We start from the raw sequence: 25,590 nt of genomic DNA, 5'->3' as shown, positions 1-25,590 counted from the left end.
CTTCTCATTGTTCTTATAGGGAAGACATGCATTTCAGTGATACTTAAAAGCTCAAAAAGATATATGTACCCTTATGTTTATTATGGTATTATTTATAATAGCCAAGATATAGAAACACCTCATGTGTACATGAAAAATTGAATGGATAAAAGAGATGTGATATATATTCAATGGAATGTTACTCAACCACTAAAAGGAATGAAATCCTGCCATTTGTAACAACATGAATGACCTAGAGAATATTATGCTAAGTGAAATTAAGTCAGACAGAGAATGGATAAATACCATATGATTCCATTTATATATGGACTTTAAAAAAGAAATCCAAAAACAAATGAACAAACAAACAAAAACCAAACAGACTCTTAAATATAGAGAACATAGTTGCCAGAGGGCAGGTGGGTGGGGAACAGGCAAAACAGATAAAAGGAATGAAGAGGTACAAAGTTCCAGTTATAAAATACATATATCATGGAGATGAAATGTACAGGAAACGTAGTCAGAAGTATTGTAATAACACTATATGGTGAAGGATGGTGAGTACACTTGTGGTGAGCACTAATGAGGTTACAAAACCCCATTGTTTATAAGCCAATACAACAGGAAAAAGAAGGGATCATTTGTCAACATTTTATTACACTAATAAGTCTCATTGGCATTTTAGGAGTTCCCCGAAAACCCCAAGATTTTCCCATTGCAGGTTAGATTCCTTATCCAAGGTGTAGTTATTAAGTTCCATTCTCTATGACAGAAAGACATGTAGAGATGTCTTAGCAATTAGTGCCTGGCACTGGTTTACAGGTCTATTTAAAAAGTCCCAATTAGTGTGAAGCTTAAAACCTCTCTCTGAGGGTTTTATCAAGGTTCTCCTTCATCACCACTGGACATTTAGAGGAAGACTCTGCACCTGAGTTCTTTCTGGCATCTATCTTATGGTTGCAGTAGCAGCCCTGGACAAAGACAAAATTGTGCGTGCTACCATGGAGAGTTATAAAGAAATAGGCTCTTTGATTATTGTATTAATCTTCTAGGTCAAACCCTGCTTCTGGGTTTTCTAGGTATAGAGCCAACAGATTCCTTACAGTTTAATTCAGGTGTAGTTGAATATTCTGTTTCATAAAACCATCTTATATTGCTATGAAAAAGTATTGTTATAGTGTTTAGTGCCAGAAGAAGGCAGCAATACCATGACTCTATAGTGAATCATTTAGGACTTCTTAATTTTCTGAGCCACCATATTTCTAAGAACTGGCTGGATGCAAGTAGCTATGTAACTACCTAAGTAGATTCATTTTTCCTATATCTAAAATACAGAAAGTGTTGTTACCTTATTAGATTCTTAAGAAGATTTGAAATAATGCATGTGACATACTTGCACAGTGCCTGAAATGTGCAATAATAATGTAGCCACAATAATGTGTAGCTACTGGCTATCATAATTACAAAATGCTATTTTGCAACCAGACGCAATGTTGCTTAAGACATTTTATGAGAGACAAAAAGCTTTTAGTTAATTATTCTTTTTCTCCATTATTTTCTAGTATCTACTTCATTTATCCCTTTGTTGTATTTAAAGATGTTTTGTCTTAAGTCGACCAACTCTGATACAATAAGTAAATGTGCAGAAGTCCAAATACTGAAAATATACTCTTAAAAAAACTGGTATTCTGCAACCACATAATTATGTGTCAATCTCGATTTTTCCAGTGTTAGGTGCAAGCTCACTACAATGACCCCTACTGGTGAGCAGTTAACTCCCTCTGATCTAGGTGTCAGAATTTCTTGATAGCATATGCTAATGTGAAAGTCACTACTACAGAAAGTATAGCAAAAGCAACAACAAAAAGCAAACAGACTCTTCAGAGAACAAAATCTCAGCAGGTTCAAGTTTTTAAATAATCTACCTGCTGGCAGATCCAATAAACATACTGATTATTGGCTACTCTTTCCAAATCCTGCTGTGTCTTACTTACTCAACTGAAGCGGCTGCTATCCTAAGTGATTGCTAATAGTACATGGCCAGGAAATATATGCTGTGGCCTATTATTGTTATCAGTAAAAAGATAAGAACAGTGACCACTAACCTGGAAACAGAATGAAGGATTAGAATACATTGGCAAATGTAGTTTCACCGTATAATACTTTGAAAGAAGTCTAGAATATGTAATTAAATGTTTAATCAATTCAAATGATTACTGCGCAATAGAGGTTTTCTCTAATATTAATATTTAAGACATTATTTGCAAAATGACCTTTTAAAAATCTGCTTTGGGAGAAATCAGTGGAACCGATATAGACTGCATTATTGGTGGACAGACTGTTAACAGGTGTTTATTTGGTGCTAATATCTTATATATTCTTGTCAACAAAATATTTAAAGTGCAGAAACAGAGATGGAGATTGATATATCTTGTATGGGATGATCCTGTGATGGGGGCACTCAAGTACTTTTTTTTCTATCTGTAAAATAGAACCCCAAAATATATATTTATTTTTGTGACGTTTTATATACTGTGTTTCTGCATTTGCCTTTCTTGTTTTAAGAAGACCATCTTTCTACATTTCCTGTAAAAGTATTCAAAGTCTATGCTTTAATAGTGCTTTTCTTTTTAATAAAGGTCCATTTTTGCTTCCATGAAACTCTACCTGTAAACATTAAAAAGAGCACTGACAGTAAAATTCTGAAAGGTGATGTTGAAACGCCCTCTAAAGCAGAGGGTATGATTCAAAGTCATGCCACAATCACTTTGATTCTCCTGCTCTCTGCATCACACAGCACAAGGTGGGATTCTCAGGTTGCCTTGGGTAAGTGGTTATGAATTTTACTAGTTTCCCAAGAGTCTCCTAGATTCACAGGACTAGTAGTATCACCTATATGATTTCCTGTTTCCTCGAGAAATAGTCAGTAGCATGATAAGAGTATAGGGAACATGATGGGAGTAACTGGCAATATTGCCCCAAAGGACCCAAGATCCAATTTTAGATGTGGTATAGTGTCCAGCCTTAGAGTTAAAAAGTCCAGAGATGATTACAGCTCCACTCCTTATATTAGTTCACATTTTAATCTCTTAAACCTCAATTTCCAAGTTCAGATTAGTGTTTTAGTGATAACATAAAATAATACAAGTTCTTTTTTTAATACTGTACAGTAGAGTAAGTTGATGCTAAGCTTACTATCAGCATCATTAATTAAATTATTATTAATTTCCCTGGAAAAATGTCCAACATAACAAAATAATAATTTCATATATTTTTCCCTTTATCTACAACCACAGGGTAGGATAAACCAGCTATTCTAAGGACTTAGGAGAATGATTCTCAGAAATATCTGGGTAACTGGCCCTTGTTCTAGTTTTCAAAATTGAGTTAGGAGATATATTTTCCTTGAGATATATAAGAAGTATGAAGCTGAATATTGGATTAGAAGGAGAGTCAGGCCTGAGTCTTCTATGAGGTATGTCTGGTACAGGTGAGATCGTCTACAGCATGTCTCTAGTCAAGGTGCAAAGCTAGACAGTTGAACCTCATATATAAACCTGCACTTGGAAGAAAAAGTTAATGATCCAGAGTGCCTGATGTGAGCCAACTTCACTCAATGTTATCATAGACAACTGTGCACTTCCTGGCAATGCTCTTGGGAATTTTAGAGACCACAATGTCTATACTTCCATTGGATAAAATGATTCTTTGTTGCGTACTCTGACTTCTTCAGATAAGAAATTATGACTAACTTAAATGTGCCTATGTCTGGTTTTTGTAAAGATCTGTATCTATTATTGATATATATCAAGGCAAAGGTACAATTATACAGCATGTTTATTGATCATTTATCAATAACTGCTGAACACTGATTAAAAAAAGAAAAAGTATGTTCCTGCTTTATAAGAACACTAGGAATAGTCAGCATAATACATTGTAAAATATCCTTTCATGCTATTGGATATCTCTGGTAGTTGAAAATTCCTCACTTATATTGTACCATAAGGCCAAACTAAAGTTATAAATCACTTAATGTTAATTAGTTAATTAAATTATTTCCTTTATCTCTACGTAAGGAGCTCATGTAGACCACAGACTATCACTCCTGGAAGATGTTAATACTATCAGAAACTAAAGAGCATAGTAATAGGGATGAGAGAGAACCAAAGGTCAACTTTTTAGAAAACTTTGAGAATTTCAACAACAGTCTTACTTTTGCTATTACATAAGGACATCACACATTTGGTGATTTTTGATAGCTCTACACATTTATTTTTCTATCTCAAGACTAATTACACTGGATTATGATATTACATGCAAAATTTAATATTTATATTTTTTTCAGGGGGAGAAGAGGTGGATGTTATGAAGAACTGAGAATGTCTCTACAGTGCCTGTTACAAAATAAGATTCATAAAATTTCTTAAAGCAATGATAATAATAATAGCGTAGACTGCATAATAACCACCCTGTGCCAGGTACTATCCTAGGCAATTTATATACATTAACAGATTTTTGAGTTGATTATATCACAACAACCTTATGAGCTAGTTCATGATATTATGACCATTTCACAAAGTGGTAACTGACACACAGAAGTTAAGGAAATTACCCAATAGGCCTATTGGATTTTATTTTAAACCATATAAACAAAGTACAGTATTTAATATTTATTTAAGATTAACTATGGTCTCACCTAGCCTCATATCCTCCGTTATGGAGACAACGATAGTGTGCCTGGTTTTAAATAATTCAGCCAGTACTGTTGGCTGTCCCCTTTCTATCTACTGTGTTTCCTAGAGCTCTGTTTCTTCCTGCCAGAGTTAGTCCCAGGCAGCGTCAGTCCGAGCCAGTCCCAGCCAGTCAGTCTCAGCCGGGCTCAGGTCTTTCGGCTCCATTTGCCTTATTCTAAACTAGTTAGAGAACTCTTAAGTAAATCTGCTGCCCTTTTGTCCATGACAACATCTAATGCCCTTTGGAAAATAGCCCTAGTCTTCTGCATACCCACAGAGTTCTGAGCCTCAGCTTCAACATTTACCCCTGACTGTGAGCTGCCTATCTGCCTAACTGACCATTGGGCCCCTCTGATTCTATCTTACAAATTACTATAATTGTATATCCTCAGGGGCTCACATTTACTTTGGTTAAAGTTTTCTTAACTTGTATTTGTTTAGCATGGCTGCATTGATTTAGCACTGTCTTTTCTATGTCATATAGGAAATGTGAAGGTTGGGATATTTCTTTTTCTGCTCACATTAGTTGCTATGAGAGTCCTCAATGTCTGTGAAGATCAGGTTGTCAGAGTCTGTTGGGCAGTGGAGAACTGATGAGAAATGAAAGATATATGGAAGATTTTTTTTTTTTTTTGTAGGCTAAAAGCAATTAGCTAAGGTAATTTTTATGGCTGAATTACTCTGTCAAGGAGTTGGGAGAGAAAGTAGTTCAGAAATATGTACTGAGACTTCCATCTTCATACTCCTTCAGAAACAGAAAACAGATCTTAAACATTAGACAAAATCCTATGTAATATAAGTCCTTCATCTAATTACAAATGATTTATCTCAAAAATGGAAGCTAGTACTTCTTATATCACAACTTGATTAACAGACATTTCCCTTATTAACACAGTTTTTAAAAAAATTATGGACTGTGCCATCTTTCTATATAGTTTCTTATAATATAAACAATCTTTATATCACTATGGAAACTGGATTTAATTTATATAGTGTTTCCCAACTTAATCATTCAGAGTGACTTTTCCTTATAATAGTATACTATAATCAGATATAATAGAGGACTACATTAAACAAGTAAGTTGTTTGGTAACAACAGTTACCAAACTGTTGTTTGGTAAAATAAACCAAATCAATAATAGCTATCAATAAATAGCTTTTATAATTTGACTGTAGCAAATATTCTTGTTGAATATTCTGGTTTGGATTTCTAATTTCTAATTGTTGTTATTATAACTCACAACAATCAAACTATATAGACAATATAAATTGACTACTAAATTTAAAATAACAAAAAGGAATTCTTCTGGTTTACTATGACTAAATAATTCACATAGTTAGGTCTTCTCTTTCAAGAGTAATTATTATAATAGTGCAAATAAAGGGCTAAAAAAATTCACAAGAATAGGATGAGAGAGAATCATAGAAGACAACTCGACTGGAAAGTTGTAAATAAGTAATAACTGACGTAATAAACCACAGGAAAACTAACTTTAAACTTGCAGAATTGGGCGATCTGGGTAGCTCAGTGGTTGGGCATCCAACTCTTGATTTCAGCTCAAACCATGATCTCATTTTCATGAGTTCAAGCCCTGTGCTGGACTCTGCGCTGACAGAGCGAAGTCTGCACTGACAGAGCGAAGTCTTCTCCTTTCTCCCTCTCTCTCTCTGTCCCTCCCCTGCTCTCTCTCTCTCTCTCAAAATGGATAAATAAACCAATGGGATAGAATGCTAGAAAAGCTCAGGAATTGAAGGCATCAAGTATATTTGAACATGGTGAGGTATAGTGCTTGAGCTGAAATCAGAACGGTAGGTTAAATTCTGTGGAACGGCCAATAAGATACAAATCTAAACTGCTTTGCAGAGCTAACGGCTCACCTGTACCTGTCTATCCCCAACTCTGACAAAAGAATATGCTTATATTTTGGCTATATTTGCTTTCCTGAGCTCAGAGATAAAATACTTCCTTGAAATATCAGCATTATATAAGTTCGTGACACGCTAAAAAAAAAATATTCACTGAATTTGGGAAGACATCCAATACACAGACCAATTTACTGTTTTATCATCTCTTTGCAAAGCATGCCAATTCACATGCACCCTCTTCCAATCAACTGTCTCTCCACGTTAGTGATCAACCAGCTAGGATGAAAAGAGGAAAAAGAAGGGATCCAGGAGGAATGTTTCCAGGAAAAAAATAAATAAATGTGATTGACCATACCAAATATAGTACTAGGACTTCCTATTAATAATAGGAGCAGAAAAAAAAAAGAAAAACAAAATATGGTAATTGTTCTCCCCAATAATACCAAAAGTTACCCCCAAATTATATGATTATAAGACATTATAGGGATCAAATATAACCAATATTTACATGATAATAATAATGTAAACTATCATATTCACAAGAAACTGTGATTAAATTGTATTGAGAAAATGAGGTAAGGGAAATTTTTTTGTTGTTTAGTGTAGCACATAGATCTAAAACATCTTCTATAGTAGGAGACTGATGGATAACATCTATAACTGAAACAACAATATAGCATCAATAAGGATAAATTAGCATTTAGAAATAGGATTACAGATGTAAAAGAAACATCTAAAATTACAGAAAATACTTGAAAATGCCTCCATGTTTCATTATTAACTACTTAATTCTACTCAACTTGTTTTATTTAATTTTGTAATGTTTATTTACTTATTTTTGTGTGTGTGAGACAGAAAGAGCACAAGCTGGGGAAGGGCAGAGAGAGAGGGAGACATAGAATCTGAAGCAGGCTCTGGGCTCCAAGCTGTCATCACAGAACCTTGATGTGGGGGCTCAAACCAACAAACTGTGAGATTGTGACCTGAGTCAAAGTCAGCCACTTAATCACCTAAACCACCCACATACCCCTTAACTTGTTTTATACATATATACACATATATGTGTATACATACAAATGTATGTGTGTATAGGTTATACATATATGTGTATATATGCACATACACACAACACACACGTAAACAATTTATACAGAGTTATAAACACATAGCCTTCCCTCCTCATCCAACCCTTCTTTCCATCTCCTCAACCTCATTTTTTCAGGTAGCTTACTAATAACAAAAGATGATTCAACAGGTTGGAATAATGACTTCAACACTTTGCTAGTGTTAATGTTGATTCATGTTTTGATATTTTTCAAATAACTTTTCATAAGAATTGCAAAGATAGCTGTCAAAGAGGTGACATCTACATTCCAAGATCTAAATTCAACTTCTAGTTCCCTTATTTCCTAGATAATTTTCTCAGAAAAATTATATAACTTCCTTATGCTTTACTTCCTCTATATGTAAACTAGGATAAGATAGCATATATTACAAAATATTGTGAAAACAAAATTAATGACTATAAAATAGTGTTGTTCCTGGAACAAGGCAAACATTCCACAAGTAGTTGTTACTGTGCCAACCAAAGAGGATATTTTTAAAAGTATAACAATATACTAGTTATTCAAATTTGCTCTTTAGTCCTTTTTTTTTAAGGCAGTCTGCTATGTACTTTAATTTTTTTTTTTAATTTTTATATTTATTTACTTTTGAGAGGAACAGAGAAAGAGACATAGGCATTAGCTGGGTAGTGGCAGAGAGAGGGAGACACAGAATCCAAAGCAGTTTCCAGGAGCTGAGCTATCAGCACAGAGCCCAACAGAGCTCGAACTCACAGACTGTGAGATCATGACTTGAGCTGAAGTTGGACGCTTAACCCACTGAGCCACCCAGGTGCCCCAACTATGTACTTTACTAAATCAGAAATATTTTAGAATTTAGATTAAATCATTTTAAGTTTGATGTAACTCTAAAATAGTGTTATTTCTTAGTATACCATTTAAATAGTGGGTCACAGAGCCATTAAATCTTTTTTTTTGTCATTAAATTGGACTATTTGAAGGCATTTTTGTATGTTTAATTTGTTTTAAAAGGTGACCCTAGAAAAATCTGTGCCCTGTTTTGTTTCTATTATTTTTCTGGTCTATCTTTTTTTTTTATTATTTGCATGTTTCTGTACACAAATTGTGGAATTTATATTAGATACATTCAGGTAATATAAAACAATGCAGTATTGAAATGTTACTCTCTGACAGGAGATCTTTGACTATCAGTATTTTTCATCTATCTATCTATCTATCTATCTATCTATCTATCTATTTATCTATACATCCATCCATCCAACTAGTAGCTTAATCAGCATTCATTAAGTGAAATAGATATTTGATATAGCTATCATAGGGATCAGATCTTACACAACTGTGAAACTGATAGAGGAATGTGTGTATGGATGTTGATTGTGTTAATTATTTAACCAAATTTTCAGTAGGTCAGCCATTATAGCAATGGGGACAGAAGGCTGGCATGGGCAAAAACATGAGTAAACTAGAATACATGAAGACATCTCGAATCTCTATGAGAGTAAACCACAACTTACATCTCTGTCTTACCACTTCCAACCTCTGATGGGGAAGCTAGCTCCCTTCGCCATGGAGCCACACATGCATTTGGCCAAACACTAAGGAAAGCTGAAGGAAAGTAATTTGACAAGATCCGGAGAAGTTGCAGCCTTGGTGATGCTCCGTACTAACAAAATTTGCTAGAAGGTCAACAATAACATGCATGAAGTATGATAGTGCCTGGTGCCCTGTGCCAACTTTCAGAGAATAAAAAAAAATGGCCTCTGTTTGACTTAACATCTTCCAAATATCACACAAATATATTTTTCTTGTGAACTATATAGGGAAAGCATACAGGAAAACACAGTTCCAGCTTAGCTAAACTGCCACAGTACAAAGCCATACACTATATCTTGTTAACTTAGAATCCATTTTCATCTCTCTCAAATAGAATAATTTCCAAATAAAGACAATAACAAATTCATTCTTCTGCCTCATAGGATATGTATCTCTTGTACAATTAAAAACATGCTAATCTTCTCATCAAAGGAGGATACAAGTCTTTTTGTTCATCTTTCATTAATGTTTATCCCTCCTTTAACTGTGTCAAACTCTTGCTTTTGTATCTTGTAATTCACTTACTGAAATTTAAGGCTCATAACAGCAACCTGTTATATTAAACAGTAGGGCAATGGGAGACAGGAAGGGAAAAAAGTAGTTAATAGATACCTACAAAGAACTTTATAAGCTAAAGGGAAAATACCCAAACTTTTACAGTCCTCAATTTGCAAATGATAACATGATTGTGACTGGTATTTGCGTCTACCTTCTAACACTATCATTTCATATTCCCTTTGTTTTCAAAAAGTATCTCAGTTGGCCAGAGTTCCACATCTTTTGAGGATAGTCAAAACCTTTACACCTGAAAAGTTCTCTGGGGGCAGTTCCCACTGTCATTCTTGTCGTACAGTGAGTAGCTACCAAAGAACTCATTAAGGATGCAGAGCTCCATAATAAATTTATTTCTCATATAACTGCTTTTGAATATCCACTAAAATCTCCTGGGAAACATAGTTAAGGGATAAGTAAGCATATATTACATGATAAATTCATGCAAGTATTCCAGTATCTGTAACATTCTGGACACCTACTTCTACAGTATAACTTTTTTTTTATTATTTTTTTTTTTTTTGGCATTTCAACTTCAGTTACTACAGGTCACAGGTATATCTGGTGTTTAGTCGCCCAATTAAGCAAACTTTCAAAGTCATGGCTAGCCACTCAGAATATCACAGTGAATCTAGAATCCCCACAGGGTGAGCCATGTTAAAATTTTTTCTTGATTCTGGGAGTGCCTGGGTGGCTCAGTCAGTTGAGCATCCAACTTCGGCTAAGGTCATGATCTCATGGTTCATAGGTTCGAGCCCCGCATCAGACTCTGTGCTGACAGCCAGCCCAGAGCCTGGAGCCTGTTTCAGATTCTGTATCTCCCTCTCTCTCTGACCCTCCCCTACTCATGCTCTCTGTCTCAGAAATAAATAAAACATTAATTTTTTTTTAATTTTCTTGAGTCAATATTTCATGTTTCCAACCTTATCTCCCATTCTTTGAATGCATTCTTACACAAGTTCTGCTGGTTTCTATCTTAATTAACAAAATTATGCATTCTTTTCATGAGTATCAATACATCCTTATAGGTTATACTTTGGGCATTCTCTTATTGGATTTGAGTATAGTTGACACACAGTATTACATTAGTTTTAGGTGTACAACATAGTGATTCCACAAGTTGATACATTACGCTATATTCACTTTAAGTGTAGCTACCATGTATTCCCATACATTGCTATTATAATGTCATTGACTATATTTCTTATGGTCTGCCTTTTATTCTCATGATTTATTCATGCTGTAACTGGGGGCCTGTATCTTCTTCTCCCTTTCACCCATTTTACTCATCTTTCCACTTCTCTCCCCTCTTGCAACCATCAGTTTGTTCTCTGTACTTATAAGTCTGATTTTTTTGCTTGTTTATTTGTTGTGTTTTCTTTTAGATTCCAGTTATGAGTGAGATCATATGGTATTTGTCTCTCATTATGACTTATTTCACTTAGCATAGTACCCTCTAGGTCCACTCATTTTCTCTTAAATGACATAATCTCATCAGTTTATGGCTGTGTAATATTCCTGTGTGTGGCATGTGTGTACACACATTTTCCTTATCCATTTGTCTATTGATGGACATTTAGCTTGCTTCCATATCTTCACTATTGTAAATAATGCTGCAATAAATATAGGCATGCATATATCTTTTCAAATTAGTGTTTTCATTTTCTTTGGTTAAATGCCAAAGAAATAGAGACCTCCATTAACGGAGGACCATAGGGGAGGAGAAGGGGGGAAATGGGGGGGCAATAGGAGAGAGGCAAACCATGAGAGACTCTTGAATGCTGAGAACAAACAGGACTGATGGGTGTGGAGGGGAAGGGGGGAAATGGGCATGGAGGAGGGCACTTGTGGGGATGAGCACTGGGTGTTATATGGAAACCAACTTGACAATAAACTATTTGTAAAAAAAGAAAGACTAATAACACATTTAAAGAAAAAATTATTAGTTTCAAAGCTAGTATTACTGTAACTCTGTTTGGTAACTACAAATCTTGTTTTCTATGTAATTTAAAATACTAATAAATTTAAAAGAATTGTTAGTTTAAAAAAAAGAGTCTGCAAAATAAATAAGTGCCAAAGAAATAGAGGACTTTCTGGGTCATATGGTATTTCTATCTGAATTTTATATTATGGGTGCTGCTGAGATCCAAGTATGTCTATTGGTCTATTAGCAAAGAGATGGGAGAGATAGAATCTACAGAAAATCAGGAGTACTTTACAAACCAACCTCCTCAAAGGGAGCTATTAAATTTCGGCAGACAAAAGAAGATTCACCTCCTGAAATGGACAAGAGGGCTGCAAAGGATGCTCAGCAGCATTAAGAACTCATGTTCTCTAGCTTCATAAGACTCCACTAGTATGTCCCCTATCTCAATCAATGCCCTCAAGAAAAGAGGTGCTGAAAGGCTGGAAATTAATTTTTGCATTAAAATTCAGCCATCTGCAGCACTAGGCTTTTAGTTCAGTTCCCAGAAATTTCAGTCTTAGAGCCACAGATATTATTTTTAGGGCAGTCATATAAGCTTTCTGGGTGTTCACTTGAACTTTAAGCTGAGGACTTAAAGCCCTGAGCACAATCCTCTTCTTTACTCAACTTCTTCAGTGTACTTGGATGCAACCAACCAGGCCAGTTGTTCTCGTTACTATACTAAGTGTTTTACTTGGTACTCAAAACTCTGCCTTGTATAGGCACTTGATTGGAAGTAGCTATCAGTGATAAGTAATTGTTCTGTCACTACTTGTCATCAGTTAGCAGTCTTTATAAATGCAAGGATCACTAATGCCTTTAAATCTAACAAATCAGACATTCACTTATAGACAAATTAGTGTAATTTTGGTGAATTGTCTGAATGTTCCAAATGGTCAGCCCTTGAATGGTTTAATTTTTTAATAGGATTCCTCAATGGTATGATATATTTTGTAGTTCTGACTTCAATATATTATAATACATTTTTTATTCTTTTTGTATTTTTTTAATGTTTATTTATTATTTTTGAGAGAGAGATACACACAGAGCATAGGCGGGTGGGGAGGAGATAAAGAGGGAGACACAGAATCCAAAGCAGCCCCCAGGCTCCAAGCTGTCAGCACAAAGCCCAACAGGGCCTCGAACTCACGAACCTCAAGATCATGACCTGACCGACATTCAACGCTTAACTTACTGAGCCATCCAGGCACCCCTAGTTTTGTATTTTTATTATTATTATTACATTTTTTAACGTTTATTTATTTTTGAGAGACAGAGAGAGACAGACAGATAGAATGTGAGTGAGGGAGGGGCAGAGACAGAGATGGAGACACAGAATCTAATGCAGGCTCCAGGATCGAAGTTATCAGCACAGAGCCCGATGCAGGGCTCAAACCCATGAACTACAAGATCATGACCTGAGCCTTACCCAGTTGAGCCACCCAGGAACCCTCCTGTTTCTGCATTCTTAATTGGAGCTATTTGAGAAAAATCAAGGATAATTTTGACTACTATTTCTCCTATTGTACCTAATTCAGAACTTATAAGCGCTCTAAGAATCATATCCTCATATATGTGATACAAAGATGCCATTATCTGATAAAAACAACGTTCATGAAATGTTTAGTAGCATTTTAATTAGTAGAATCTAATTATTAATCTACTAAATCTGTGCCAAAACTCCATTACGCCACTCTCCTACAGAAAGTTCTTTCTTTTTTTTAAAGTTTGTTTGTTTATTTACTTAATTTTGAGAGAGAAGGAATGAGAGTGTGAGCGGGGGAATGACAGAGAGACAGATGGGTAGAGAGAATCTGAAGCAGGCTCTGAGCTGTCCGTGGAGAGCTCAATGCTGGGCTCGAACTCACAAACCATGAGATCATGACTCAAGCTGAAAACAAGAGTCAGACCATTAACCGACTGAGCCACCTAGGCGCTCTTCACACAACTTTCAGTAACCTTCCAGATGATTCCCCAGTTAAAAAAATATAAAATCTAAGTTGAGATGAACTGGAGGGAATAAAATCCATCTGAAAAGAGAAAAAGCTTTAATGTCATTATTGAAATGCTGTAGCTAATAGTTTGCTATAGATTTTTTTTCATTCACCATCGTTCTTTGCTTTTTAGATTTAAATATATCTTTATTGTATATTTAAAATAAGCACATAATCATAGTAAAGGAGAAAAGATTAGAAACATGAATCAGATTTCCTTCAAATTGTCAGTATTTTATATTCCATGTGTACACTCAATAAGATAATTGAGCCTCAGAATTCTTACAGATAATGAACAGAGAGATGGGAAATATAATTTGAGGCAAATAACATTTGAGATTACTTTTTTGTACATCCAACATTTAACTTTTCCCTTTAGATTTTATTTAAATATTTGTTGAACACCTGGGCCGTATTTTTGTCTCTGCTTTTGTGTTTAGTCTTTAGATTATAGCCACGACACAGGGTTCTGTACTGAGCACATTCTTGTGCCTAACATAGGATGATTCTACTATTAACCCAGGATCTTGTAATTCCATTTCCATACTGATGACTTCTATTGGTATCAATGTTCTTCTATTGCCACTATATTTCTTCTGAGTTTCAGATCTGCACTTTCAACTGAACATTTAATATGTTCTTATTCAATATGTCCAAATTAAACTTATCAACTCAGTTTTGCTTACAAACTTAAGAAATAATATAATTATGTGAATAGGAATATTTTTTTTAAGTTACAAACTAAAGTCTTCTATTTTGAATAAGTAGAAAATGTAATCTGCTGATCCACTGCAAAATAATATTTATTCACTGCAAAAAATTCTGTATTTTATCAAAGGTACTTATAACTGCAAAATGTGATGTAGCCATAAAATTTTAGTTATGTTAATAATATAGAAAACTGCTAGAATGTCAGGGCCTATCAATGAGGAAACTACATGTCCATTATCAGTCAATATCTCCTTGGAGGTATAATAATTGTTTTCTAAATAATTTGTAACTTATGTTTCACATTTGAGATTCATTTTGAGTTCATTTTGTATATGTTAATTTGTATAAGTNTCCAATCTCCAGAACCAGTTGTTGAAATACCCTTTGGTTGAAAGTAATCCACTGTTGAATGAAAGTAAATTCAAAGTCCCATCCTGAGGCAATGTTAATTTTGTTTATACTTAAAAGAAAATGTAAATTTTTTTTTTAAATTTTTTTTAATGTTTTTTATTTATTTCTAGGAGAGAGAGAGAGACAGTGTGAGCAGGGAAGGGTCAGAGAGAGAGGGAGTCACAGACTGAAACAGGCTTCAGGCTCTGAGCTGGCAGCCAGCACAGAGCCGGATGCTGGGCTCGAACCCACGGACTGCGAGATCATGACCTAAGCAAAAGTCGGACGCTCAACCGACTAAGCCACCCAGGCGCCCCAAGAAAATGTAAATATTTAAAAGCTATTCTACTAACATCAATGTTAACTCATCCATAACTTTGAAAATACATGTAGTAATTTTGAATATCCATTAGACACATTTTCTCTTTTTCATTTGAAAGACATAATCACAAGAATTCTGTTGCTTAGATAATACTGCTATTAGGTGATTAATTACGTTTAAATTTTCAAACATAGGCTTCTACTATTATACTTTAACATTTACCTTATTTTTTAACCTGCCCTAAATCATTTTAATAGAACACCAAAATCTTTGCATTTATGCCACTATTTTAAAAAATAATAATAAGGAAGAACAATAAGTAGAAACATGAACAATTTCTATAAATAATTTTTCTTATATTGTCACTTTTTCAATCACCTTGCCACTACTCAAATTGGGAGTTCATTTACTGTTAACCCGAGCCTATGTTATACTTATACACAGGTCTCTTTGCACCTCTCTCTCTTTTCCACATCTGTCTAATAATCATTGAGTCATCAGTGTAGGACAAAGCCTTTCTTCATCTTTGTGTCACTATGGCTTTTGCAGAAAAGTAATCACTGTTTTAGAGATGGGGATTAAATTAATTTTTGAAAACTGAATTGAGAACTTCTGCTTTTAGTAATGGTAGACTGGCATATTGAGCCAAATAATCTAATGAAAACAACCAGAATATGCATTACATTTTACTTCCAATTGATCCAGGTGCACACAACTACCATGTTGAACTATTATGTGTTTTATATAAGATAATCTTAAATTATATAAGTGATTGGCATATAAATACAAATTAGCTTTAATTATCATATCATCCCTTCATATGTTCTTTTTTCTTTTGCAAAGGAAGTGTTACTTTTATTTTATTTTATTTTATTCTATTTATTTTAATGGGGTCCAATATATCAATTTTTTTCCTCTTTGTGGTTCATGCCTTTAATATCAGGTCTAAGATGTTTCATAAATAGACTTTAAATGTGTATGAGGTTTATATCCTTTTATATATCTAGAGTGAAACTAAAAATGCAGTGTCATCTCAGCAAAGAACTTAATGATTTTCTGCCTTGTTATCACTTTCTGAATAAATGAAGCACTCTATAGAGTTGAGTTGCAATATTCCTGCCAGATGCCTACAGTGTCTTATTGAGCCACTATAATACAGCATTCTGTACCTATTTAGGTTAATTATGATTAAATTTAAAAGCTGAGTTGGTTGAATTGCTTCATCATTTAATTACGATGGAGACAAATTAATTGTTTTTATATGCTTCTTTTTTGAAAGCCTGTGAGTTTCTGATTGTTGGCTAAGTTTAGTAGTACTTAAGATTTAGAATTTAAAGCTTCAAGTGGAAAATTTAACTACTTCATGATTTCAGAAAATGTGTCTTTTGTGAGAAGATTCTTTAAACATTCCAAAGATGATATCTCATCTCAGGGATTAAAATTATTAGTAGAGAAGTATTCATACCCCCTTTTTACTAACAGAACACACATGCACACACCCACATGTGTGCACTCACACACACACACCTTCTATGGATGATCATTTGTTTGATTAGCTTCTCTGTTGGTCTTCTATTGAATTGATCTTGATAAAGTCTAGATTGGAGTTTAAAGAAGCCAAGAAAGTAAGAATTTGTCTGCAAGTAAGTGAAAATATAATGACGAACAGAATGAGAGACGGTTTTGAAAAACACACTGGGGTTAGAAGGGGTGGGTGGAGAGAATTATCAGTCACAGAGGGGAGTGTCAGTGAGAAAAGCTTGCTAAGAAAGACAATGTAGATTGGGATAATAAAAATACCATTTAGGATTGAAAGGGTACACTTTTCTCTGAAATACTGCATACTGATGGGTCTTGAAATAAAATCAAGGAGGCCATTGTTTGTTGTTTTCCAATTGAATTAATTATAACTTCATCGACAAGAGTTTGCACATTTTTTTCTCCTATAAACAAGTAGTGTCAATAAATACCCCCCTTTTTTTTTATTATTACAAGAGCATAATATTGGTATTGGTTCTTCCCAGAATACAAAGTAACACTAATTGGCAGTAGAGGGAAGAAAGGTGAGTTCTTTATCTCCATTTTTTTTTTTTTTTAGGTTCTGTTCCTTTTAGATTCTAATCCCATCTTTTTTGCTACCTTAGCTTCTACAAGTTTATGGGGGTTTTTTGCATTATAAAAGAGAACTGTTCCACAAAGTCCAAAAATCTTTGGCTAGGCAAAGCCAGTATTTCTAATAGTAATGGTCCTCTGATAATGTCCAAAACTGCATGGCTGGCTCTATCTGCCTGGTAAACTTTAGTCTCCATTTTCAATCTTTCTGAACTCTATTACCAGCATCTTAAGCTCAATTTTTTTCAAACTTATGTCTACTCACTCAGTTAAAGTTATATTTTACACTTCCCTCTTATACAGCCCCACATTTCACCAGAGAAGTGTGTGATTTATTTCCTCTGTTGATATTTGCTCTATTTAGCTCTTGTATTTTCCTCCTTTCTGCTAAGGTCACATTCCACAAGACCATGGTCAGTCACCTGAATTACCTTAACAGCCTTCTAATAATGAGTCATTTAGCTGTTCTGGCCCATTCTGCATATATCAGCCGGAGTGATTTTGTGAGTCTTTATTAAATCACCTCTCTCCCTTACTTGACAATTCTCTAAAGGCCTCTCTCGCCATTACGATGAAGTCCACACCCCCTACTCTGCCACACGAAATCCAGTGTAATCTGTCTGGCTAATCTCTCTAACCATCTCTCCCATGGATTTCTCACTTCCTTACTGTGTTTCAAGCACACAGACCTTTTCTTTTTTGATTCTCAAATTCAGAATCATGTTTTGAAATATTTGTTAAGGCTTTTGCACTTGCTTTAATTCCTGTTTGGAAAGCTCTTTCCTAAAATACCTGCATGATTACCTCCTCCTTGTTAGTTTGCTCTCAAGTAAAATATTATCCCCTCAGAGTTATCTCCCAATAAAGATAGTTCAATGCAGCTTTCCAGATCCACAATTCTCATAAGCCATTTATTCATTTGCATCTTTATTGTCTCTTTCCAATTCTCACCCCTAAGGTAGCATGTAATTTTGAATAAAAGACTAGGTATTCACGCAATCTGCATTGGAAAGGATCTGCAAAGCTTGAAATTATTAAAGACCTCTTCTGATATCAAAAACATGTTTCTTATCTATACCTATAGCCACATCTGTGGCTATATCTGTCTATATAATTCATTTATTTGTCTACATTCCAGCAAAATGAGATTAGTTTTCTAAACATACCTAATGTTTTGATTCCATGTATGCATTTTCAAAGTAATTTTTCATAGGGATTTGAAATGTAAACATCCCTGTGTGATTGCTAATCCCTAAATGCCATTTTATATGAATTTAGATGAATTTTGTTTCTTCTGTTCAGTGGCTGAAATAATTATCTGAATAATGCAAAGATTCCTATACCACATGCTGTTCATTTTTCAGAATCGTGTTGTCATTAAATTAAAAAGTTTACAAAATAGGTTATACTTTAAAGAATATTAAAGGAAAACTGACAGAAAATTCTAACTTTATTCTTTATATAGATGAATAGCTATTTTTTAGAGTAATGTAAGCTTTAGATTTATATATGCCTATCTGTTTTATATGTCATCTGGATAGGATATGCTATTCCTTTTTTTTCTGATGACAATAGCAAAACAAAGTAAGATCTATATTTACTGTAGCCTTCTGTTATAGGAAGAAGTAGAAGTTACAAACTTCATGTGTTCTTTTATCAGGCTATAGTATGTTTGATTTTATCACATGTTTCATAAGCAATAAATATTTGCTTTACATTTACCAATGACTATATTTCAGGCAGTACACAGAGCAGGGAAAGTAAGAAGGAATCTAACAAGTGTTTTTCACTTATAATGTGGTAGATGCCGTGCTATACAATTTGTTTCAATAAATCACTTAATTCTTATAAAGCCACATAAAATAAGAAGTAATTGGTCATTTTCCAATCTTCTTTGACCACTTGGGAAAACAGCAGAGTACAACAGAAAGAGACAGACAAGTCCAAATTTAAATTGTTTCTATCCCTTACAAGGTGTGTGACTTTAGGACATTTATGTATTCTATCAGTTTGGGATAGGGCTTATTCTATACTGGTTAGGGCGCTTACCTTAAAGGATTGCTCCCTCTTGCAGCAAAACTCCTTAGAAGAGCTGCATATATTAAATTTCTCCAATTTCTCTCTTTCCACTGTTCTCTGAGATCTGTAATCTAAGGTGCTTCCGCACCTCCTATATGCTGCTCTTGTCCAGTTCATCAGTGACATCCACATTGTTAAATCAGTGATTAGTTCAGTCTTCATTTCAGTGGATCTTTTAAGCAGCACTTCACACAGATTCTCACGCTCTTTGATACATTTCTTCACTTCTCCTCTAAGATACCACTATCTGTTGTTTTTTCTCCTGCATCACAGGTATCCCTTCTTCATCCTGGCTGTTTTATCCTAATTTCCCTAATCTCAACTGGTAGAAAATCTCAAGGTTCATAGTTTGGTCTTTTTTTTTTTTTTCTTCTCCTTGAATGTCCCTCTCTTGGTGAGTTCCTGCAGTCTCATGACTTTAAATACCACGCATGTTAATGGCTCTCAATTTATATCTCTAGCCTGATATTCCTTTTGAACTTCAAACTTGGTTATCAGCTTCTTACTAACATCTTTATATGGGTGTTTACTGATATTCTCAAACTGAATATATGCAGTATTGACTCTTGTTCCCCTCCCTCCAAAATCTTACACCCAAGTGCATCTTTGCAGTTGCTTAACCCCAACATTTCTGGAGTCATTATTTATCTCCCCCTCTTACCAGTGTCCTACCCACCCCACCCTGCAATGTTGGCACTTCTAGAATCTGGCAGCTTCTCTCTTGCCTTGCTGATAATTCCTTCCAACAAGCCTTTAGCATCTCTTACAAGGATGACCACAATAGCCACCTAACTGGCCTTTCTGCTTCTACTCTTAGTCCAATACAATTAATTCATATACAGAAGCCAGTGATGTGTGTGTATGTGTGTGTGTGTGTTTGTGTGTAGGAAGAGGAGGGTTCCTGCTAAACCTAAGTCAGACTATGTCACCCCTGAGCTCAAACCCTGTGATAATTCACTTGTTCATTCAAAAGTAAAAGCCACAGCCCTTATACAGTCTATAAAGCCTTAAATAATCTCATGCCCCACCAGTCCCCCTTAATGCTTTGATTTCTTTTTTTTTTTTTTTAAGTTTATTTATCTTTGAAAGAGACAGAGAACAAGCAGAGGAAGGGCAGAGACAGAGGGAGAGGCACAGATTCCAAAGCAGGCTCCAGGCCTCGAGTTGTCAGCACAAAGCCTGATGTGGGGCTCTAACCCACGAACCGTGAGATCGTGATCTGAGCCAAAGTCGGACGCTTAACGGACTGGGCCACCCAGGCGCCCCTTGATTTCATTTCCTATTCTTTCTTCCTGCCTCCCATCAAGATACTGCAGCCATGCTGGCTTCTTTGGTTCCACCATAAAGACTGTGCACTTACTGTTCAATTCTTCTGGAAAGAATCCAAGAACTCAAATGACTACACCGCTCATCTTCTTAGATCTTTGCTCGAATCACATCATTTCAAAGAGAATTGCAGGATCACTTTAATATTACAATCTGTACCTCCCTGGATTAAGAGTGCCCTGATACTCTTAATCCCATGTATACTGATAAACTTATTTTTAGTCTTCATACTTATAAATACTAGATAATTCATTCACTATATCTATTTTTATTATCTATCTCTCCTTGCTAAAATATAAGCTCTATGATGCATAGATATATCCAAATGCCCAGGAGGATTTCTGACACATTATATCCACTTAATAAATACTTATTAAATGAAGGATGTTACCTAAAAATTATAAGAACATGGTAAGGCTTCAGCCTGTATCTATTCTGATTTTTTTGATATGTGTAAAATAGGTACTGATTCTATCCAAAAACTATATATATATATACACACACACACACAATAAGAATATATACACATACACACACACATACAATGTTCTCCTATAAGGAAATATTAATACTGTTGTCAGAAGAAATTTGACATTGAACTGCAGTGCGTGAAATGGGAAGTTGCTAGTTTTTCTATTCTGATAAGTAGAAAAACAATAATGGAAGCAGGCTAGCTGTTCACAGTTTTTATTTTACTTGAAATTGGCATCTGCCAAAATAAATAAACAAATAAATAGCTAAGTTAAAAAATCAAAAGGTTCTCCCTTGGGTTGTCAAGAATATCAGTATTAGAAAATGGCTTGAATGCAGTGTTAACTAAGAGGTTAAGTTAGTAGCCTAATACAGACAGAAGGCCTCGAAGGAGTAAGTGGACACCACAGCTCCTAATTCTCCTTGGAAGGCAGAAAAGGGCAGAAGGCAGTGGTGTTTTAAACAGACATCTTTACCACTACGGGAAAGAGCAGCTTAGGCATTTTTACTAAAGTAGCTAAGGAGTTTTGCTATGTAAGTCATGCATAGGCCAGGATCCAAGAGGTTTATAACCTTGAACCTTCGAAATCAGTTCTCATTTGCTATGGATGGACATCAGTTAAAAAATAATTTACACTATTTTCAAAAAACTATTTTTTCTTAATATTAACAGGTAAGTAAGTATGGCTATGATTTAATCAATATGGAAATTGTTAATATAAAAATGTAGGAGACTAAAAAAAGCTACATCTAATAAAACAAAATACACTGTTTTGAGTCAAAAATTAAATTTACTCTTCCTGAGGAAAAAAATTGAATTCACTCTTCCTGGAAAAGGCCTAAATTACTTGTTCAACAGTCCCAGTAAAACAACTGCTACATGTTAAACAAACTACCTAAACTTCACCATGAAAACTTTGCTAAGGGGCGCCTGGGTGGCTCAGTCAGTTAAGCAGATGACTTCAGCTTAGATCATGATCTTCTGGTTTATGGGTTCAAGCTCTGCATCGGGCTTTGTGCTGACAGCTCAGAGCCTGAAGCCTGATTCAGATTCTGTGTCTCCCTCTCTCTCTACTCCTCCTCCACTTGCAATCTTTCTCTCAAAATAATAAGTAGACACGAATAGAATAGAAGAAGGCTCTTCTGAGTCCTATCATCTCTCTAAAAAAAAAATCACTGCTAAAAACATGCATACTTTTGTATACTGTATTTTCCTGAAGTATAGAAAGCATGTAATTTTGTATCTTTACTGTCTGGCAAAACAACAAGCACTTTAATAAGTTGGTCTAACAACATGAAGATTGAATATATCTTCCTTACTAAGTACTATATCGATATATTTAAGAGAAAAAAAATCATCCCTTATGCATATTTATGTCCACTCTCTGTATCTGAGGAAAGTTGACCTAATATCTATCCGATTAGAGCATGAAAGGTGACCGAGTATCTGACAGAATGAGTTGATTAGTTATCTTTTTGGATACACACGCATACATACAAAGTCTGGACAGCTGTGCAGCTGCCTCTGAGGCAGTACGAGAGGATATGAAAATACGAGTCTTTCTAAATCCCAGTCCCCTGGGTAGTTTCTAAAGGCAACTACTGCTAACAGATTTCCAATTTCCATATCTGTAACTATTAATTTATCATATGCTTAACTCTTTATTTGTCAGTCTATAAATTTAGGTAATAGTGTAGTCCCTCGTTTCCCATGGAGGATATATTTTCAAGACCTCCAGTGGATGCCTGAAATTGCAGATACTATGCATACTATGTGTTTCCCCCATTCACATCTATGATAAAATGTCATTTATAAATTGGGCACAGTAAGGGATTAACAGCAACAGCTAATAATAAAATAAGACAATTATAACAATATGCTATAATAAAAGTTTCATGAATGTGGTCTCTCTCTCACCTGAAGTGTCTGACTGCACTGTATTCACCCTTCTCGTGATGGTGTTGGATGATACAAGGCCTATGTGATGAGATGAAGCGAGGTGAATGACACACACATTGTGATGTAGTGTTAAGGCTGTTACTGACCTTTGGACGATCTGTTGGAGGATGATCACCTGCTTCAGGATGTAGTTGATGCAGGTAATGGAAACTGTACCAGTGAGACTGCAGGTAAGGGACCCATGTGTCTATTTTCTTTACTCTGTTAAAAAAAAAAAAAAAAAAGATAAGAAAAATGTTAGTGCACTTACATTTCACTTTCCTTCTACTTTTCCCTCTCAGTCCCAACTTCTGCCTAGTGTGCTAACATTTTTCTATTGACAAGCTTTAAAATGGGAGCAAGGCTTTAACTGGGAATTTTCATGTTATGTCTAAGGCACCAAACCTGAGATAATGGGTGGAATTACCGGCACATCTTTAAGTATAGTTGCAGAGCTAGATGCCAACCTTGCAGGGCATAATAGAGACAGTAACAAAAGCCCAGCACACATAACTCCCAATAACCCTCAGAAGTTACATATTCATTAGAATAATGTTGACTAATTGAAGAGATTCTGTAAGGTTTCAGGGTGCTATAATGTTACCAAACTTAAGGATACTTCCTCCCTCGCAGACAAATTGGTAGGAGTCAGAAAGAAAAACAAAGACATTTCAGATGTCCCTGAGAAGGAGAAGGCTGGACTCTCGGCCCCCACTAGGACATATGCTAGAGCACAGAGATTGTAGGGCTGGTCCATGCTATCGTTAAGAGAGTGTGGGAGGGCTCTTGTGAGAAACTCCCAGGAGTTCCAGGAGTGCAGAGACAGGTGTGAAAACAGGTACTGTGGCCAAACTCTCATGCCCAGAGAATACGGACAGCTGGAGTCCACCGGCTGGACCAATGCACAGCAGCAGTGGAAGAAGAGGGAAGGAACTGCTTAGTTTTGCAGACCAACTATTTATGATATCAGTAATCAATCTATCCGCATCAATTCAACGCAGTTTCCCATAGAAAGGTGGTCTTCTCACATAACACTCAACCTTTGTTCAATTATGATAGTGAATAGCCAACCCATGCATGATGCTATTTTCCTTTTTGGTTATTATGCCTAGTTCCTATGCTCTGATCCTGGAAGAACCAGAGGCAGCATAGTGAGGGAAGATGGAGTGTAATAGAAAAGTGGCAACATGATGAAAGAACAGATCAGCTCCTCCTTTCTCCATTCTTGGTCCCTGGTTCAAAGCCACAGGCAAGACCTCAACCACAGGGACAGGAGTAGCATTGACCCAAAGGTGAGGATGTAGTTATGGAGTCATCTCTGGAGCACCTTCCAAAATGTGTTAATTTGGTGTACTTTTTTGTTCATGTCTCAATAAGATTATATTGGATTTCCAATTAATAATGAATTTAAATTATGTGAATAGTATCAATCATTTTTTTCTAAGAAATCTAAGGACTGTAAGTAAAGCAATGGTCCCTGATCCCCAATTTAAATATAATTTCTTTTCTGAGACTTTGGTGACACATCTGATTTTTTTTTTCATTTATATTTTTCTAATTCTTTCTACAATGCACTTATTTATTTGAACATGTAGAAATGTATTTCACAAGAGCTCCTAAGTACTTCTGATTAAAAACAAACAAGCAAAAGTCCCTCTCCCTAACTGATTTCTAGTAATCTCAGTTTTTCATAGGTTTCCTGCCATTGAAATGGATCTTCATAATAGTCAATGTATACATATCCTGAACAAGAACCTCTTGAAGTCATTAAAATATTTGTACACACTCTTCTTTTCAAGTTAACATCTTAAATTTTAAGCTTCTAAATGGTAGGTTTTTGTGTATCCTCACTCAGTAGCTTTCTGTATTGTTCCCCTTTTAATCCTAGAACTAGGCATATTAAAAAATAATTCTGCATGTACTTTCTCTCTCAAAATAAACATTAACAAAATCTAAAATAATTTTGCCAGTGCCACATAAATATAAAATGATAAAAAAAATAGATGATTCATAAGATGGACATTGAAACTTTGAGAAGTTGACTTGTTTCCTTTCTCTATCTTTCTGATTCTTCCTTTCTTTTCTCTTTCTTTCTTCCTTTCTTCTCTCTCTTTCTTCTTCCTCTTTTACCCACCCACCCTTCCTTCCCTTCCCTTCTTCCTTTCTCCTCCCTTACTCTAAATCCTTATTCCATTATTTTTCCCAGGATCATAGCATTGTTAAAGATAGGAATGACTGTCTTGAAGAATAAAATGTTAATGGCTACCTTGAACATACTGGGAACTTTCCTGGGAGTAGATTTTTAAGTGATGCAAAACATGTTGCTTTCCTGAGCACAGTTTTGGCTTAAAGTATTTAATAGATTTCAATGTTGTTGTAGTAGTTGTTGATGTTGTTGTTTTTCCTTTATGCCTTCTTTTACATAACCTTACATAATCTTTTTCTTGCCTGATTTTTCTTAAAATAAATACA

At 35.1% G+C, this 25,590-nt stretch overlaps 2 long non-coding RNA genes across 4 annotated transcripts in view; one reads left to right on the top strand and one right to left on the bottom strand.

Moving 5' to 3' along the window:
* LOC144240829 (uncharacterized) overlaps nt 1-25,590 on the bottom strand; it is a 192,732-nt gene that overhangs the window by 164,775 nt on the left and 2,367 nt on the right. Inside the window, exon 2 of the long non-coding RNA XR_013337866.1 lies at nt 23,226-23,340. This is a non-coding gene — a long non-coding RNA (uncharacterized LOC144240829). The remainder of the gene's footprint in view (nt 1-23,225; nt 23,341-25,590) is intronic.
* Nucleotides 23,240-25,590, top strand: part of LOC144240828 (uncharacterized) — a 45,850-nt gene continuing 43,499 nt past the window's right edge. For 2 of the 3 annotated variants that reach the window (XR_013337865.1, XR_013337864.1), the window contains exons 1-2: nt 23,240-23,309; nt 24,231-24,410. This is a non-coding gene — a long non-coding RNA (uncharacterized LOC144240828). Of the gene's footprint in view, nt 23,310-24,230; nt 24,411-24,802; nt 24,948-25,590 lie in introns of those variants that run through there. The other variant, XR_013337863.1, reaches the window with a different exon arrangement.

This window comes from Crocuta crocuta, unplaced genomic scaffold (genome assembly GCF_008692635.1).
Source record: "Crocuta crocuta isolate KB4526 unplaced genomic scaffold, BGI_CrCroc_1.0 scaffold97, whole genome shotgun sequence".
Classification (NCBI taxonomy): Eukaryota; Metazoa; Chordata; class Mammalia; order Carnivora; family Hyaenidae; genus Crocuta; species Crocuta crocuta.
The sequence above is the reverse complement of the archived record's forward strand: the minus strand, read 5'-3'. Positions and strand labels throughout refer to the sequence as shown.